Below are 6,511 nucleotides of genomic sequence, written 5' to 3' on the forward strand. Positions count from 1 at the left end.
ACCATCTGTCTATCTTATCCTGGTTGGTTATACTAATTTGGTTCTCTCATACAAGCCCTCTCAAATGAATAGTATTTATTATCATCTAGTTATTTTAATTTATATTTGAGCTGACCAAATTTGACAATTTGTTCTAATCTACATTTATTATATTTATTATATTTATTATTTACTACGAAATACAAATGTCTGTTATATGAAAATATTCTTTGCATTATATATTCATACATTTTTTAATATACAAATTTTGTGTTTATATACATGTTTGTATTTCATTCTAGTCCTCCTTCCCCCTTTCCTTCTCTCTCTCTCTCTCTCTCTCTCTCTCTCTCTCTCTCTCTCTCTCTCTCTCTCTCTCTCTCTCTCTCTCTCTCTCTCTCTCTCTCTCTCTCTCTCTCTCTCTCTCTCTCTCTCTCTCTCTCTCTCTCTCTCTCTCTCTCTCTCTCTCTCTCTCATTTTACTAAAGAGGTTTTCCTTTTTTATATATACTGTACCTTCATATAGCTCTGTGTTTAACAGCAATGTAATTTATCACAGACTAAATACAGTAGATATTGCTTAGTTACATTCAAACACATGAGAGAGAGGGAGAGTTTTTATATAGATTCCATACAAACACTATGGAGTCATTATTACACTTTTTCCATATCTTTATATTTGTTATATATTTTTTTGCCTTTATTTGACTGGTTATATAACGATAGATTTTATTTATATATTTTTTATTTAATGTATATTTCTTTATTTGTCATTCATTGTTTGTCACATTATATTGCTGTGAACCCACTAGCATGATCTTTGTATGGTATACAAAGGGTTATGTAACATGAGTCTTCCTCAACTGGTACTAATCAAATTAATCAGCTAAATTCTTCCGATTGGACTGTTTTATCTATATATACTAATGATGCTACATCCTAGATCCATCCCCTGATGAAATCACGTAATGTGAAGAAACGCGTAGGGTGTATGTTGCGTTGCTGAAGTGGACACTTCTGCATCTTGGATTCAATATATGAAATAGGCAACTATTTTCCAGCTCAGACACTGTACACAATTGTACCCGGAACTTGTCTTACACCAGCCTTGTTTCCGGAGGACTATCTGAAACACAGTGTCACTTCCTGAGTTCCTGTTGGACGGAGACCCAGTGGAGCCCTGCAGATTCATGCGGTGACGACACGGAGTGAGCTGAGTAGCTGTATCCTCGTCCGGTGCATGAGTATATCTCATAAAACGCTTGTTTTAATCTGTTGTTTGTGAGTTAGCATTTTGTTGGATTTTTTTTAGGGAAATAAATGGATTTTTTTTTGGACATATTGCACTAGTATCGGGCGCTTTCTTTTTTGTGTTTTTGTATATATATATATATATATATATACAAACATGTGTGTGTATGCGTGCACCCCCGTGGTCTGACACAGAAGTATTCTCTTACTTCCGGTGTCTGCCACTACTACTGCGCAACTCCACCCTCATGCCCTCATGTGCCGCTCCTGCTCCGTTCACATGGTCCTCTTCTTCCTCCTCCACCAGCTGCTGTTCTCTGCCGCTGCCGGCTGCTTACCTTAGCTATTGGATGCTGTCCTTCTCTCCCTTCGCAGCCATTGACAGCTACACAAGCGTATTCGGCGATGACGGACGCTCAGTCCAATCAGAAGGGAGCGTAGCCTGGCAGGGCTGATTCGTGATTGATCAGGGATGATAAGGGGGTGAGGATTACAAAAAGAGGAGGAGGCGATCGGTGGCTAAGCAAAGGGCGAGCCTGGGATTTGGGAGGAGGGTGGGTTGGCCGGGGTCTCTTAGCAGGCATCGGTAGCAACAGGTTAGCACGTGTTACTGGCCAAAGTGCTGTGGTGCCAGGCAGTAGATTATGTATATTAGGGGCACAAGACTCTGTGCTGGTCATAGAGTGATCAATGTTAATCCTTCAGTCCTCACAAGGAGAAAGGAAACTGGACCCATCTTGGCCGATTTCACTCTTCATGCCTTTAACAGAGCTTGGCACAGTACTGGCAACATGAGGGCCCTGAGAATATGTGCTGGGCACATGATTATGACCACGAGTTTTGGATGCAGGGTGACGGATAGAAGGCCGGGGGTGGGGGGAGTCAGGAGTGAGGGGGGGGCAGGACATGGAGAATAACACACACACCACACAGACAGAGAGAAAGACACACACACTGACTGACACACATATGCACACTGACTGACTGACACACAGACTGACTGACTGACTGACTGACTGACACTGACACACACACACACACACACACACACACACACACACACACACACACACACACACACACACACACACACACACACACACACACACACACACACACACACACACACACACATACACACACACACACACACACACACACACACGCACGCACGCACGCACACACACACACACACACACACACACACACACACACACACACACACACACACTGACTGACACACACACACACACACACACTGACTGACACACACACACACACACACACACAAACACACACACACACACACACACTGACTGACTGACACACAGACACTGACTGACACACACACAAGGAAATCAGTTACTATAAATACAGAAGTGCAAATAGCTAAAACACGCGTTCTAAGGCAAACTTCTTTGTGTTTTGGCACTAAAATTGTGTTTTGATTTTTAACTAAAAACATCACCATTACAAATACAATTTCTGTGACAAAACAGTGACAAAAGACAAAGAAGTTTCACTTGAAATGCACGTGCTCGGCCCACACACATTTTTTTTGTACATTATATTGCACTATTTATTTTCATTTGCACCTTGGTTGTTTAGTTTAGTATAATGGCAGCACACTGAATAAAAATCCTCAACAGAGGTAAGTGTGGTGCACGGTAAAGGGTAAATAGTTATAGTCTGTGAGGATCCTTAGAGATCCAATATACCAGCACAGTACGAGAGATTATCACATAAAAGTGTTTTTTTTGGGTCCAAAATGCACACATATGCCCTAAAATAAAGGTAAATGGAGGGTGCATATTGTCCCAGAAAAGATTATTAAAAAAAAATAAAAAAAGGAATACAAGACAGGCGATACTCCTATACTCCGAAAAAGGGGATACATTTTACTATTATGCATATAGGAGTGCCTGACATACATATATACATACATACATACATACATACATACATACATACATACATACATACATACATACACTTCCACTGCAGCTAAGGATTCTGGAAACAGATTATATATTATATATAATCTATCTATATCTATATCTATATATATATAATTTTCCAGAATCCCTATCAAGTGTGTGTAAGTGTGTGTATATATATATATATATATTTATTTATATATTATATATACTGTATACAATATTTATATTTATATATATATATATTGTGACAAACAGCTTACTCCGGGGCTCCGCCGTTTGTCCGGGACTGTTAGAACACGGTCTTTTAGGGTAGGTTAAATGATGAGGCGTCACATGCTGTTCCTTTAAACAGGCTATGACTGGTTTATTCAGTCCCAGGCACTGAGACTGCCACAGTGCATACAACAGAAACACATCAAAACAAAAAGCTGCTCACCTGAGCGATAACTTAACTTAGATTTTCCCTAACTCAGGGTGGAAGTGGCTTTTCCACTTCCAACAACAAAACAAGGTACTTTTCAGTTTTAGACAAAAAGGAACAGAATCATTTAACCTGTTTAGGGAGAGGCTTTTCCCCTCTCTGCTTCCAGGAGCCTTCCTGTCTCCAGGCTCTTGGGGAGAGGGGAGAGGTAACAGGAAATTAGTCTTAAATACCTGATTTCTAATTAGCATGACAGGTGACAGAAATCAGGCAGCAGACAAACTCTGGCTCCCTCATCCCTCAGTTCCAGCACTGCCAAACTGTGGGATGGAGTGCATGTATTATGAGGCTGCACTCCCAGGCCAAACAGGATAGAAACTGTTCAGTATCCTGGGAGCCCTATATATGGAATTTATTACCATCCCCTGGTTTCTGTCACATATCCTCCCCCCCAGCTCAGACCTCGGGGGATGAGCGACCATGGATATTAGGGAGTGCATCCTTGACAACCCGTCAGCATTGCCATGTTTGAGCCCTGACCTGTGTTCCACAGAAAATGTAAAGGGTTGTAGGCTTAGGAACCACCTGGTCACTCTAGCATTCTTCTCTCTGTTTTGACACATCCAGGTAAGGTGTGCATGATCTGTGACAAACCGGAATTTTCTCCCCAACAGATAGTATTTGAGCGTCTCTACAGCCCACTTTATTGCGAGACACTCTTTCTCGACTATGGAGTAATTTTTCTCCTGGGGATTTAGTTTCCTACTTAAATAAAGGATGGGGTGCTCCTCAACTTGAGACTCCTGGGAGAGTACCGCCCCCAGCCCTACCTCAGATGCGTCGGTTTGGACTACGAACTCCTTGGAGAAGTCAGGTGTGACCAACACTGGTTGGGCACAGAGAGCTTCTTTCAGGCTTCTAAAGGCCTGTTCGGTTTTGGGGGACCACTTTACCATTAGCGGTCCTCTTGCTTTTGTGAGGTCGGTTAGTGGGGTTGCCTTAGTTGCAAAATTGGGAATAAACCTTCTATAGTACCCAATTAACCCCAAAAAGGTCCTTACTTGTTTTTTTTGTAACTGGACTTGGCCAATTTTGTATCCTCTCTACTTTGAGTGTTTGGGGTTTGAGTAAACCTCTGCCAATAGAATACCCCAGATACTTGGCCTCCTCCAGACCAATAGTGCATTTAGCGGGGTTAGCAGTTAGTCCAGCAGACCGAACTGCGTCGAGCACAGCTTGGACCTTTGGAAGGTGGGATTGCCAATCTTTACTATGGATTACCACATCATCCAGGTAGGCGGCAGCGTACCGAGCATGTGGTTTTAAAATTTTATCCATCATTCTTTGGAATGTGGCGGGAGCCCCATGTAAGCCAAAAGGCAGCACCCTATACTGAAAGAGGCTGTCTGGGGTTGAGAAGACTGTCTTTTCTTTTGCCCTTTCTGTGAGGGGAACCTGCCAGTACCCTTTTGTTAGATCTAGGTTTGTGAGATATCGGGTTTTGCCCAGTCTCTCTACAATTTCATCTACCCTGGGCATAGGATAAGTATCAAATTTTGACACCGCGTTTAGTTTCCGGTAGTCATTACAAAACCTTGTTGTACCATCTGGCTTTGGGACTAAAACTATAGGGCTGTTCCACCCACTTTGGGATTCCTCAATTATGCCTAGTTTTAGCATTTTTTTAACCTCTAAACTTATAGCCTCTCTTTTGGCCTCTGGGATTCGGTACGGTTTAAGGTTAACTCGGACACCCGGTTCAGAGACTAGGTCATGTTCAATTACGCTAGTTCTACCTGGCTGTGTAGAGAAGACTTCTTTGTTTCTTCTCACTAAATTCTGAACCTCTCGTTTCTGATGAACGGACAGGGTTTCAGCTATGCTAACCTCTGTGTCAGTTTCTCGATTCTTTGACTGGCCTGGGGGTACTAGGGTTAACAAGACCTCTCTATCTTTCCAGGGTTTATATGGTAAATTTGCTCAGGTTTCCTCCTACCTGACTGTCTCAGCTTATAATTTACTTCTCCCACTCTTTCCAAGAACGCATATGGCCCATGCCACTTAGCAAGGAATTTGCTCTCTACGGTGAAAACCAGAACTAGCACCCTATCGCCTGGAAAAAAAATTCTGACCCTAGCACCCTTATTATACGAATTCCTCTGTGCTTCTTGAGCTTTTTCCGTGTGTTCCCTCACTATAGGTAGGACTGCAGCTATGCGGTCCTGCATCTGGGCAACATGCTCTATTACACTTCTGTAAGGGGTAACCTCGTGTTCCCAAGTCTCTTTGGCTATATCCAGTAAGCCCCTTGGGTGTCGGCCATACAATAGTTCAAACGCGGAGAAGCCTGTGGATGATTGGGGAACTTCCCTAATGGCTAATAACAGGTATGGTAACAAACAATCCCAGTTTTTCCCATCCTTATCGACCGCCCAGCGTAACATGCTCTCTAAGGTTTTATTGAACCGTTCCACTAAACCATCTGTTTGTGGATGATAGACTGAGGTTCTGAGATGCTTGATTTTTAGGAGTTTACATAACTCTTTTGTTACTTGGGACATAAATGGTGTTCCTTGGTCAGATAAGATCGCTTTAGGAATTCCGACCCGGGAAAACAGAACTATTAACTCTTTTGCTATGTTTTTTAGCAGAGGTGCTACGTAGGGGAACTGCCTCCGGATATCGGGTGGCATAATCTAATATTACCAATATATGCTGATGTCCCCTAGCGGACTTTATTAGGGGTCCTACTAGATCCATAGCAATCCGGTCAAATGGCACCTCTATTATGGGAAGGGGTACCAATGGGCTACGGTACGCTTTGAACGGGGCGGTGATCTGACATTTGGGCATGAGGAGCAATCATTTGTCATTTCTGCAAGGACCCCAGGCCAATAGAAGCTTCGGAGAACCTTTTCTTT

The sequence above is a fragment of the Ascaphus truei genome, chromosome 3 (genome assembly GCF_040206685.1).
Source record: "Ascaphus truei isolate aAscTru1 chromosome 3, aAscTru1.hap1, whole genome shotgun sequence".
Taxonomy (NCBI): domain Eukaryota; kingdom Metazoa; phylum Chordata; class Amphibia; order Anura; family Ascaphidae; genus Ascaphus; species Ascaphus truei.